At 42.4% G+C, this 14214-nt stretch overlaps 1 pseudogene; it reads right to left on the bottom strand.

The window, feature by feature from the left end:
* Positions 1-13022, bottom strand: part of LOC109981525 (immunoglobulin superfamily member 21-like) — a 35187-nt pseudogene extending 22165 nt beyond the window's left edge.
* Between the last annotated feature and the right edge of the window lie 1192 nt (positions 13023-14214).

Raw genomic sequence — 14214 nt, 5'->3', positions numbered from 1 at the left:
AAGAAGACAGATTATTCTAAATTACCTGGTTTATTCCCCGTCTCACAACTCCCCCCCCTCAATGAGATGTTGGCCAGTGAACAACAAGTCGACTTCTCTCCACGAGCTCTGGCAGCTTCTCAAGTCTGATGATTAAACAACTCCCACCGGCTACAGCCACAGATAATCTCATTTTGTAGAAAACACGCTGGTTAACTTTCTCCTGCTCCAGCTACAGAACAAACAGCAGCGCAGACTCTTTAGCTTTGATAACTTAGTGATTGCAAACCCCTTCTTTCTCTCCTGCACCACCCTCCGACCTGTCAACCCCCCCCCTCCCCACACCTCCTCCATACTGAAGCCTCAGCTCTCCTCCAGAGACGCACCTCCAACCCCTCTACACTCGAGTTCACATGAAGGAGTTATCAATTAGAACGCACCATCATTAAACACCATCATTAAGCACAAGCAGCAGACAAAATTGTCCTTTGCTTGAGCTGCAATCACCTGTGTCCTGCATTGTTAGCATGCTAATGTTAGCTTGTAGCTTCATATTGCATGTAAATTAACACAGAATGATCGTGATCTAAAAACTCTTACTAACATCCAAATAATCAGTGAGTATGTTCTTCTTCTTCTCTCTAGTCCTTGACTAAAACAGCTTTTATACACAAGGGGAGGAGCTTCTTACTCATTGTAGACAGTCATGACTCAGAGACACATTTACAGATATTATAGCCTGAAATAAATGACAGAGTGTGATCCTGTCAGACAGTGAGATATGAGATGATTTAAATATGCACAAGAGGAAACTAAGGAGAACATCTATAGATGATACTCTTGTTTCGCTTGGACAAATTAAGACAATGATCTCAGACCACTTCACCACAGTGACTGATTGCTTTTACTGAGAATCATTCCGTCTTTGTTGTCTTATTTGTGCTTTTTTTGTTTTGTTTTCATTTCTGTCTCCACATCTTTGTAAATGAGGGAAACCTCAGTGACTTTAAAGGCTTTAATAAAGGTTTGAAATGAAATCAGAGGTTCATTTTCAAAAAGCATCAGCTGTCGATCTTGTCATCTTGTCGATAGAACAGCATGACGAAACGATCCAAACTTTGAGCAAACTCAGAAACAGTGTGCTGTTTGGTTCAGATTTTTTGGGTGCAGTGCTCCAGATTCATTCCTGACACTTGAATATTTAATATGTGCTGTATCCCTCGGAGAGTAAGGATTAAATATAGCACAATGTACAGTTGTTGTTTTCTTTACGACGCTCCGGCTCCTGTGTTAGATTTGCAGCTCAGTGTGTTAATCACTCCTGCTGCCTGTGAGCGAGCGCTCTGGACGGTGGAGTCAAAGCTGACCCTGACCTCGCCAGTCAACACCCAGACAGCTCACTGCTCACATACACTAATACCCCGGGGGGGTTTACACCGGGCAGAGAGATGTGTTTGGGCGAGCTGTGACCACTGGGATTAAAAAGCTACAGAAATGCTGTTGATGATGTTCATTTATGAAGAAGTACGAGTGAAACATCATCACATGGCTGTTCATACAGACGGATTCAGTTACATGATTGATTACATAAGAGGAATGTAAACAACAAAAACTTGGAATCACATACAGATGTGAGGTCTTGCGGAACGTTTGCATGAAGGAAGGTTTTGATTTAGGATGTTTTAGATATGATGCTCTAGATCAGCATTTTCTTTTGATGCTCCATATTCATGGAATGCCCTCCATGCAGCAAACTCTGAGGAGTTCTTCCCTCTCTTCCAGAGTTTAGGAATTTCAAACTGTAAATGTTTTTAATGGATCTCAGGGGTTTTGTCACTGAATCTGAGTGTTTGTTGTGTTTTTGCTTGTTTTACTGACCTTGTAATCTCGACCGTGTTGGAAATGAGGGAACACCTCAGTGTCCTTTCGAGAATAAATAAAGGTTTGAAATGAAATGAAATGAAACCTAGTATTTGAAACATTTGGCGGTCTGAAGGTCAAAACACAAAGATCAGACATTCCCCAAAACAAACAAAGATTTTCACAGAATTACATTTTTAGTTCACAAAACTAAGGAGGTGTGTTGCATTCACAAGAGAAAATACATTTGGCTCTGTGTTTCTGAATAATGAGAAAATCATCTCAGAATTATGAGATATGAGGTTCCTTGTAATCTGTGCACAACGTCATCGCTTCAGTTACTCTCCCCGAGGAAACACGACATTTAAAAAAACACTGCGATATCTCAGACGGCAAAATTACATTTTATACAATGACACAGTATTTTAAAAATACTCGTACACTAAACCTTCACCCAACAACATACACTAAACTTTGCTTTCTAAATATCGTCAGAAAGTAGAAAGCAAACACATTTAGAGAGTCAGAAAATGGGCAGTTCTATTTCATTTCTTAACACTGGATGATATCTGTGTCGGTGGAGTACTTAAAGGCTTAATATGTGATTTTTCACACTTAAATGTAATAGAAATCAAGTATATCCTCTGAAAATAACTCTGTGAGTCATGACTGTCTACAATGGGTGTAACACCTGAGTCCCACTGTCTGTGATGCTTTCAGAGTTTTCTGAGTCCTATCTTCAGTTTGTTTACATCGCCGGGATGGCCGGCTGACTCCTCGCCTCGTGTATAAAAGTTGTTTAATTGAGGGACTAGAGAAAAGAAGAATAACATACTGTACTCACTGCTTAACTGTGTTTCTAGATCACGCTCATTTCAGGTAAATTTACATGCAGTGTGAAGATACGAGCATAATAAAGATCGCTAGCATTAGCATGCTCACAAAACAATGCAGCGCGACTTGACACGCGCCTTTAACATCAACAAAGTCACCTGTGACTGGGGATGAATGGATGAGTTAATACTGATGGACTCTTTACACAGCAGCCTCTACCATCAGTGTGTGAATGTGTAGGTGTGACCTGCAGTGTAAAAGAGCTTTGAGTAGTCAGAAGACTAGAAAATAAATATACAAGCTTAAGTCCATTTATGACTTACCATATCTCACAGGTAATAAATAAGCTAAAACACATTTCACATGTGTCTGTAGTTATGTTTTCTATAAAATCTTGTAAAGCTTTTCCCATACAGATTTATGCGTCTTCTCACTTGACATGTGAAATGTAATATTTCACGTGATAAAAAAAAAGAGATTATGAATATAATTTCATATATAAGACACTGATACATAGCTGCAGCCCAGTATAGTGTTTAATGTGTGCTCGGTGTAGTATGACCTTATGTCCAGCAGCTGAGCGGCCCTCCTGTCACACATGGACGGGGACCAAAGGCACCTTGCAGAGCGTCAGGCTGGCGTTTGCTGCGAGGCGCTCCGATGCCCTCTGTCACTACACTCAGCCTCACCTCCACAACCCCCGGCCTCCGCCGCATGACGTCAGCCTGCCCACAGATTATTTTTTTTCCCTCCATGTTTTTCTTCTTAATCCTTCCTGAAGCTTTTTCATCCACGAAGCCAACCATTCGCCAAGCTCGCTCGCACCCTCCACACACACACACACACACACACACACACACACACACACACACACACACAAACAATGTGGCTGAGGAGAGATTAACACGTATCAGAATATCAGAGAGATGAAAAAAGCAGCACTCCAAAGTGATAACTGATTCCAAATGTTTTCCGTCAACAACAGAAAGCAATCATTACAGTGACAGGAATCATATTTAGGAATGAGATTATAGGGATGGGGGGGGGGGGGGTGACACGTTGGGGAGTTGGGAGTGATAGCACTGTCCCCAGATGGTTGGGCTGTGGACTGCTGCTGCTTTTGCCCTACTTTGATGTGACTAACACAGAAAAGACAATTCAACAGCTTAGCTTTTATAAAGGGCTGTACACTCTGAAGTGCTTTATATTCCATGTCTTGTATAGTCTTTGCTGCAGGAGATATAAAGCTGCTTTATCCCTCCAAGTCTCCCAGTAATATTCTCCCTGCATTGAAGGCAGAGAGGCTGACCTGCTGTCAGATAAAAGAATCCACATTGACACATAGTTGAAAAACCAACCACCCCCATCCTCCAAAAAATCACTCAACTGGTGCTGCTATCCCGTGCATTAGGTACGCTGGACGACGGGCCAAACAAAAGCTGCTTTGAATTGGAAATACGGGAGATTCACCTCATGTTAATGCCTGTCTTTGATCAAAGAGCTCAGTTCTATATTCAGGGCAACCACATCTGTCATCTGGCTAACAAGCTGCCAGGCGTCAGGACAAAACCTCCCCTTAAAAAAGAGAACACGCATTAAAAAGAAAATGTCTTTCATCTTTCTAACAACAAGAAGCCAGTGAAAGAAACCATCTTTGTACGACACATTCAGATTCAATCAAAGTTTAAAAAATATGTTTTTTACAAATGTTAAAAAAAAGGAATAAAAATATGTTCAATTAAAGATTAAAAATTCTGAATTTTACTGAAACATTTGATCCTCCTGTTTTCAATCTCCAAACACAATCAGGACTTTTGATGATCTGGGAACAACGGCCATCTTCTTGGTAGTGTCAAGACCACACTAACTGAGACCAAGACATACCCGAGACCAGGGTGCTCTGAGACAGAGACAAGACCAAGAACAAGGCAGGACGAGACCGAGTCAAGACTAAGACCAAGGCAGGAGGAGACCGATACAAGACCAAGACCAAGGAAGGGCGAGACCAAGACCAAGACCGAGGCAGGGCGAGACCAAGACCAAGACTAAGACCAAGGCAGGGCGAGACCGAGACCAGACTAAGACCAAGGAAGGGCGAGACCGAGACAAGAACAATACCAAGGCAGGGCGAGACCGAGACAAGACCAGGACCAAGACCAAGACCAAGACCAAGACCAAGACCAAGACCAAGACCAAGACCAAGACCAAGACCAAGACCAAGGCAAGGCGAGACCAAGACCAAGACCAAGACCAAGCCCAAGACCAAGACCAAGACCATAAATATCAGTGAACAATCTTCATCTTGTGTTAAGGGGGCGTGTCACTCCCTGAGACCGTAACACCAGGAAGCTTGCGGCCGTAACCGGGGGATAAATATCAAACTACAAATGGATTAAAGTTATTCATTCTTTTAAAAAGAGGCGTTTTCCCTCTAATCACTGAGATGACGTGGAAACATAGCCTGTCAGTGGTGGTCTTGACTGGTCTTGATTTAAAAATCCAGAGTCGGCCGACGAGACCTTCAAAAAGTTGTCTCGAGACCAATCATTACAAAGCTGCTTATTATAACAGTGACTGTTTTCCTTTAATAAATTCTGTTCTGTCATATATCTCCTTATACAATAGGTGACTGTTTTCTGTTATTTATAAGCAATACATCTGAATTGACTCTCGTGCTGATGTTAACCAGGTTCAGTTTTCCTCCCACAGTCTGGGAGAGTGTTTGACTTTTCCTCTACTGCAGCCATGATGAGTACCTTTCTGTTTTCTCATCTGAATGTCTGACCGACAGTCGCTCATGTTCTCCTCAGAATGAACTTTAAAATCTGTAAAAAACTTTCTACAAGAACCCAAAAAGAGTCTGTAGATCACCTCCAGACTGAATCAGCAGTGATATGACCACATCACTCCCTCTTTTAGCTTCTTTACACCGGCTCCCGTTATGTTTCATTAAAGTAAGGGGATGCAGCGTTTCCTGTCGGCGCCCTGAGGAAATCAGGTCAACTGAATCAGTGATCTCATTACAGTCTCTTCTGAAATCAGACTTTTGTCTGAGAACATTTCCTGAGTTTTGAACGCCTTTATCATCTTCAATCCTCTCTAAAATATTTAGCTTTTTTATTTTTATATCAGAAAGTTTTTTTTCAAAACTGATAATACTATAGAGCCAGAGTTTTATTTTGCCGCCTTTCTTTTCTACTTCTAATTTAAAGGGGACATATTATGAAAAATCCACTTCTACAGTGTTTTTGAACATATATTTTGGTAACCTGTCTACCGACCCACAAAATGTGGAATAAACCCATCCAGTTCTTTGTTTGTGGTCTGCATAAGTCTTACAACACAGAGGAAAATGCTCCGTTTCAAATGTGCTCTCCTTGTGATGTCACAGTGGGATTCTGGTAAAAAAAAAAAAAATCCCCTCCCCTCCCCTGGTATCTCCACCCATGGACTCCACCCCCAGCCTAGAACAAAACTTTTGTGCAGGTCGGCCATTTTTATTCTCGCTACAGAGGAGTGATGTCTACGGGAAAACTCAGGGGGGGTCATTGCATTTAAAGAGACACACACACCAAAACGGAGCGTTCTGAGAGAGCTGGTTTATACAGGGTCTCAAACCTCCTCTGGTGCTTGATTCATATTATATTTTGACCAAAGCACAGCACAGATGTTTCATTTAGACCACAGGGGGGACTGTTTGAAAAGGTGGAGAAGGGGGATGATATGTCCTCTTTAGGTTCAAAAAGTCCTCTATCAATTACAGAGAAGTATCTCGGGGTCTTGTTCACGAGTAAGGGGAAGATGGAGCGTGAGATTGACAGATGGATTAGGGCATCATCGGCAGTAATGCGGGCGTAGTACCGTACCTTAGTGGTGAAGAGGGAACATAGGGTCAAATTTTGATGGGGGGAACATTTCACAGAAATTAGGGATCATAGGGCTGACCCCGTTTAAGGCAAACCACTGGCTGTACTGGGATTACCAAGAAGTAGTGTTGTAGTATTAAGCAAGCGATGACTCCACCTCTCTACCAAGGTGACATTTGAAAATTATGCCACAATCTAAAAGCTCCTTTTCCAGGAATGTGTGGGACACTTTAGGACATGCTGTCGACTATACACATAACTCCTGGAATCAAGGTAGGAGGGTGTTGAGACGGCACATCATTTATGAAATTTAAAGGGATGACGAAAAAGAATATCCAAAACATCCCCGTTTATTAAGTACCGATAAAAATAAACCGTCGCTCCTAAAAATAAAAGCCTGAGATTTTTCAAACATCACGCGAGTTATTTTTAGAGTCATTACATCTGAAAGGACGAGAAATAAATCACAACAACATCCCCAAATGAAAATGAACTGGAGCAAATAATGTGGCTTAATGTGGATTAATCAGTTAAAACTCAGTGAGGTAAAATTAAAAACTCAAGAACCTTCTGAGGACATAAAGTCAGGACAGCAAAGTTTTTATTTAGATTTTTAGCTCTTTAAGATTGATTTATGCCTTTTTTTATTTTTGTGTTTGTAGAAGTCTAGACATGAGGACATCCCTGTGAGCGCTGGCTCTGTCGACTGTGTCGGCGCTCCGTGTACTTTCAGTGGAAATGCTCCAGGCGAACCTGAGTGCTGCAGTTGGAGAGATCCATTCATAATCCAAAATCTAGACGGAGGCTCCCAAGATCATAGACAGAAAATCTGCAATTTCTGCTACGGGATTAAAACCCGTGCTCTTCATCGTTTGAACAGCCACCAGCAACATTTAATCATTTTTAAGCACAGATTACCTCCAGCAATATGGGTCAGAGTCAGACAAAGGGGGCTTTTTATCCTCGAGAGGGAAAACCTTCTAACTGCATCAGGTAACCGTCCCGCTCTGAGGCCAGCCGCCGCAGCAGGTTGTAAAAACATCTCTGTGCTCTTTGATGCAGTGGGCAATTCTGCAGTCTATTGGGGCCCTCAGCAAAAATTCATTGGGGGGCCCTCCAACTAGCGTTTATCACCACCAGTGATCCAACGCTTACTCCTCTTGCTTTTTGCTACTCGTTCTTTGGTCTTTGGTTTTCAAAACAACAATGCACGCTATGCTTGGGCAATGTGAGTGAGTGCTGTCAGATGGGGCCCCCTTTGGGAGGTTCTACAGTCATTGGAAAATCTGCACATTTTTAGCCACTGCTGTGGTGTAAAGTTGGTCAGCCCTCAAGGCCCCCCCTACTAGCCTGGGGCTCCAAGCTGTTGCCTGCCTTGCCTGTTGACATTGTCAGGACTGTATTGTCATCAGCAGGAGGAAGGAGAATACTCTGCTAGCTCTTTACAAGGAACACAGCGACACCAAATGTCAACAAAACCCCAAATCTGATCAAATGATTTCTCAGCTTCCAGGCAGCTGCTGGATTCCAATCACTCCACTATGGTGGGATTAACCCTCTCCTCCCCCCACGTTGGATTAGCATCCACCAAGAAGGTTTTTTTTAACGTTCTTCTTAACGACTTATTTTCAAGAAAATTATGGAAGGGGGAAGCTTGGGCGGAACAAGAAAGCAATAATGTTTGACAAAATCTAGAACCAATCAGAAAATCTTATCAGGCCATTAGACTAGTGGATATTAGATACATCATGGAGGACATTTTACAGTTGACCTATTCTGTAGCTCCCCATTTTAAAACTCTCATAAAGTACAAAAATACAATGCTGGATGCCAAAACTAAACGTGGGCAAAGTCTCAGATCATGAGGTAAACATGTCCCAGAATAAGCCTGCAGAGGGCGCTAAACTCTCTGATAATCACAAGATAGTTCGCAAGAAAGACGGCTTCAAGCCTTTACGTACTCTATTGAAATCTCTTACATAGGCTCTCTTCTCCCAGCACTGGAGAGCAGCCCTCCACTGGAAGCCCTGTAGCGTTCTGCCCCCCTGGAAGTCTTCCAGAGAGACGGCCAATCAGAAGAAAGTGGGCACATGGGGAGGAGGGGCTTAAAGAGACAGTAGCTGAACCAAACCATTTCAGGCAGAAGCTGAAATTAGGGTTAGGGTTTTTACTGACACCAGTATCAGATAAATAAGAAGGTTTCTCAGCTGCAAATCTTCAAAGCTTCTCTACAGGTTTCACAGACTGACAACATAAAAGGTGAACATGAGGAGAATGTAAGATCTTTAAGTAGATCCATGATAAGTGCTGGTTCAACTCATGTCCAACTGCATTTGCTAAAGTGTTTACATTGGTAACTGGTCAATGGACTTGAGCTTGTATAGTCTTCAGACTACTCAAAGCTCTTTTACACCACAGGTCCCACTACACATTCACACACTGATGGTAGAGGCTGCTGAAGAAAGAGTCCATCAGGTGTCTTGCCCAAGGACACATCGGACATGTGGCTGCAGGAGCTGGGGATCAAACCCCCAATCTTCCAGTTGAGAGACAACCGACTCTACCAACTGAGCCACAGCCGCCCCTCCTTCACTCTGGGGAGAAGAGGGTGATCAACTTCAACAATTTCATTTTCCTTGTATGTCTGTTGGCTTAAATTCCTTCTTTGTGTTTCTGAAATCCAACCCTGACTGTAAAACGTACTTTTTACCAGGATGTCCATTTTTAAATGCCTGCAACCCAGAATATCCGTCTCCTGACCATTGTGGTTTCACAACACTGTAAACATCAAAACATCTGCCAATGTTTAGTGCTATTCTGACGTCATAATTAACCTTTCCTTGACCTCGTGAGATCCTCCATGGAGGTCAAAGAGATGCGATTGGGAGAAGACATGCGATTGTCCTTGGTTTGTAAACCTCACAAGACCTCCAGCACTGACAAAATCATCCCTCTCAAACACATAACTAAAAGGTAACAGGGGCAGTGCATGATGAATACATTCAGCTCAAAGCACACAGCAGAGTACATCAGTAAGTGAATGGTTATTTAATGAGACAGTATTCTTACCCTGTTAGCAAAACCCAGGGAGAGCTAACAAAACACAGTCAATCAAATTACCAATGACTTTCTCTCAGACAGTCTGGAGCTGCTGTGGCCCCTGGAGGAGGTCTTGGCCCCTGGAGGAGATCTGGGCCCTCCACCCATTGGTCCATTCAGTACAGTTAGAAATAATCCAGCCTGGCATTTAAATGTGGTACTGGCTGAGATGCTTGCTGCACTTACATTATGAATAACAGAGGGAATTGTGTCTGCTTTCACTGTCATGTTTTTCTTTTTTTGATTTGACGCAGGTTTGAAAGTTTCCCCTGCTTTGTCACACCATAAAGTAAAATGACAACGTTTAAAAGAAACTCAGCGTTCACCTCAATGCATTATCCATCGCCAGTCAGTTTCAGAGGAAAGAAATGGTCAACTTGAAGTGCGAACAAACTAAGCAACAAGCTCAAGTCTGAAACATGTGCAGTTCCCAAAGTGGCCACTGGAGGATTTAGCCAGTAGTGAGCTAATTCCTATACAAACCCATCATTTTTAATTCCTCAAAAATTGCATACACACTCCTACACAATTTTAAAATTGTACAAATACAAACATGACAAATTTTTGTGCAGTTTTGACATCGCTCTCTCTCTCTCTCTTTTCTGCAGCTGCTGGTTAAAAATATGACTGAAGATCAAACATTTTCCTAAAACTTTAGTACTTTGGGATCGTTTGGATCATCAAAATAATGGATATTGTATTGTTTTAAAACACATGGTTTCTATAAGTATTGAAAAGTATCCAAGTATCAAAAATGTTGGTAGAAGTTTAATGAATCCTTAAATAACTCAGCTGCCACCTTAGCAAATAACGTTCCTAAACCTGAAAATTTGTTTTCCAACAGTGGTCACTCTAAAACCATGACGGTAACAACCAAATTCCAAACTTCAGCCCTCAAAATAGAAGTTTAACGAGCCAAAGGAAGACTTCACACCATCTACCTTAACACCTTGTGCAGTCTTTCAGAAATAAACACAAAAACTAAACAAGAGTTTATTCAACCTGACCTTGTTTGAATAGAAAGTCCATCATTATATGACCTCTCCTTCAGTCAAAATTCAGTGATTTAAATTTAAATATATGTGTAACTGTTGGACCTGTCTGAGAGACCAGGAAAAGGATGGCGAGTGGATCTCATGTTTAAGTTATCTAATCTCGACCTATCAGAGTAAGGTATGAAAACATCTCTTTTTGTCTTTTGGTTGCAGCCGAAAAATGTGTTCTTCTACCAACAATTGCTGGATGTGAAGAAGAACTCAAGGCTGTTTCAGTTTGGCCTTGCTGTCTTTTTCCTCTTGTGTTGTTATAAAACCGCTCTACATGTACTAACAGCAGAAATAGCATCCCAAAGTTCAGCTGTGTTTATTCAAGACAGAGCCGACTGAAGAGATGCAGTGGAGCGAGGTCGAGGCTGCAGCTGCTCCATGGAAAAGCATCCGGGTGCATGTATACGGCACTGCTGATATTAAAGCCCGACTGATTAATCTGCAAGCCCATAATAGTGGCCGATATTTGCTTATCATGTGACAATCTGTATCGGCTAATTTTATCACCAATATACGCAGATATTACTCGATTTATTCACCAGCCAAATGGCATTTTAATCTGATTTTCATTGTATTACACTAGCAGTTCTATTTCACCAGCAGAGGGCGCTACATGGATTACAACAAACATCATCACTCTCTAGAGTTTCGAGCGGTGATGCATGTACATGCTCGGTTACTTTCCAGCTGAGTGACTATCTTGACTTCGTTATATATCTTTTCCACAAGTGTTTGATAACTGCATTTCAGGGATCAACGCACTAAATGTGTGTATATCTCTAAAGATCCAAGATATATCTAAGGAAGATATCGGCCGATATATCGGTATCAAATTTTCTTTCTTCCTCCCTAATATCGGTATCGACCCAAAAAATTCCCATATCAGTCGGGTACTGGTTAGCATCCAAGCCAAGGATGTCAATGTTAGCTAGGAGGCTAGCGCTATCGCTACTTATCCAATATGGGAGCGTGCCTATGTTCCCACATTTTTAAGATGTTTTTCAAAATTAGGCCCTATGTTCCCACATTTCCTTTTTATTAAATTTGTATCCGATGTTACCCCTCTTTCTCCCAATTTGGTAGCCAATTACACCCAACCTATTATCCAGTAGCAATGAACTACAGATGGAACGTAGCTTTTAGCTAAATCTGGTGCAAAGGTTTGGCATCTATAAGCTCTGCTTCAGCTGAAACCCTATTTTATTTTTTCTTGTAATGATTGTGATTGTGACGATTTCTGCTGCTGCTGATCGAAATAAAATTACTCATTCATTCATTCTTTCATTTACTATAAAGTGCTTCCAAAAAATCTTGTGGGAGGATAGTGCTTAAATTGAAGGGAAATGTAGGAACACAAGACCTAACTTTGAAAATGTCCTACAAATGTTGGAAAATAGGGTTTAATTTTGAGAAAAATCTTAGAAATGTGGGACCATTGGGCTGACCCCTCCAATAGCATGCACTGATGTGGTTAAATGGCATCTGAATATAGGGCCTTTCAGTGGCCCAGTCCTTTCTTTGGACGGGCCAACCGCAGATCAAAAAGTATTGAAAAGAATTACTTCAGTGATGCATTGAAACACATAAAAACACTCCCAAGACCTTTTAAAAACAAACACAGCCAAAACACACACACACACACACACACACACACACACACACACACACACACACACACACACACACACACACACACACACACACACACATATACACACACACACACAGAGGACTCCATTAATGCAATAAAGTGGAAGCGAAGGGTTGCACTCAGTCGAGCATGAAGTTCATCGCCCCGTACACCGATCAAAGATTTCAGGTTAAGCTTTAAAGTAAACACATCTTCGACCACGACCCTGGTCACTTAGGCTACATCTAAATTTATAAAAAGAAAAACATTTTTGACTCCTGAAACAGGTGGTAGAAATCTACAGGTGCAGCTACAATTACATGTCAAGCTTGTGTTAGATCAATTTGATTAGAGAATTAAACAAGAGAGACCGGCTTGGTATGAAAACAGGAGCGAATTCAGCAGCATTTATAATATGATGTAATATATAAATATTCTCCAAGCAGAGTTGAGCGGCATTGTTCCTGTTTGTCTCTTAGAGTGGGTGAAATAAAGGAGTAGAGAAGCCCGATCATGATGAGGTCAGAATCAGAAAAACGGTCACACCTTTTGTTCCTTTCCAACAAAAAAACGACTTTATATTCTCCAACAAAGCTTTCTGCAGCCACTCCAAACTTTTCCTCTGCTCCTTTTTTTTAAAACTCTCCCGGAGGTGAGAGAGCTTCCCGATGGGGGTGGTCCACTTACCTTGTGAGAGAGTGAGAGAGAGAGCGGGAGAGGAGGGAGGAGTGGGAGGCAAGCAGAGGGCGAGGGGACCAGGGCGTCATCCTGCTGGGTGCTGCTGCTGCTCAGACCGAAGGATGCTCCATCTGTCATCAGAGCGGAGGACCACGGCGCCGTTTGATCTCCCCATCCTTCACACTGAGGCTGCCTCGCTCTGCTGCGCTGCTTTATAGGCAGAGGATTACAGCAGCTCTCGCTCTCTCCCCCCTCTAACTCTAATACTACTCTCTCTCTCCCCTCTAACTCTAATACTACTCTCTCTCTCTCTCTCTCCCCCCCTCTAACTCTAATACCTATCTCTCTCTCTCTCTCCCCCCCTCTAACTCTAATACTACTCTCTTTCTCTCTCTTCCCTAACACTACTCTCTCCTCTCTCTCTCCCCTCAGACTCTTCTGCTCTCTCTCTCCACCCTAACTACTACTTTCTCTCTCTCTCTCTCTCTCTCTCTCATCTCTCTCTCCCTCTCTCTGTTCCACCCTAACTCTCTCTCTCTCTCAAATGCATTTTTATGCCAAGTTCAGCTGAATCAATCTCCTGGGATGAAATCCCATCTCCACAATAAAACGGTAGTCACTCCAGGACGTTAGTTTTTCTCACAGACAGATCCTGCTACCCCCCCCCCCAAAGTTATGTGGCCCTTAAAGAAAGCAAAGTCTCGGGCCTCTGTTGTGAGCGTCCTGGGCTACATACAATTTAAACTTCTATTTTTATTATTATTATCATCAGTGTACAGATTTCTTAGCATTGATTTAACACATTAAGCAGTTAAAAAGTCATTATTGTAATAACTGAATCTTTAACTTATGCTTTTCAGATGAAGTTTTGTAAAGGTCTATAGGTCGGAGGTCAAGAAGTTACTCGTTATAAATACGACTTTGAAATAACAGCGTAAACTCGTGACTCTTTTGAAGCTCGTAGAGATGTTTCCTCTTCTGTACTCTATCTGAACAAACTGTCATGTTTGACTACCCTCCTCCTCCCCCTCCTCCTCTTCCTCCTCTCAATCCTCCTCTCCCTCCTCCTCCCCCTCTTCCTACTCCTCCTCCTCCTCCTCCTCCTCCTCCTCCTCCTATTCCTACTCCCTCCTCTCCTCCTCTCCTCCCTCCCTCCTCCCCTCTTCCTACTCCTCCTCCTCCTCCTCCTCCTCCTCCTCCTCTTCCTACTCTCCTCCTCCCC

The sequence above is a fragment of the Labrus bergylta genome, chromosome 12 (genome assembly GCF_963930695.1).
Source record: "Labrus bergylta chromosome 12, fLabBer1.1, whole genome shotgun sequence".
NCBI classification, from domain to species: Eukaryota; Metazoa; Chordata; class Actinopteri; order Labriformes; family Labridae; genus Labrus; species Labrus bergylta.
This window is presented reverse-complemented; position numbering and strand designations above follow the sequence as displayed.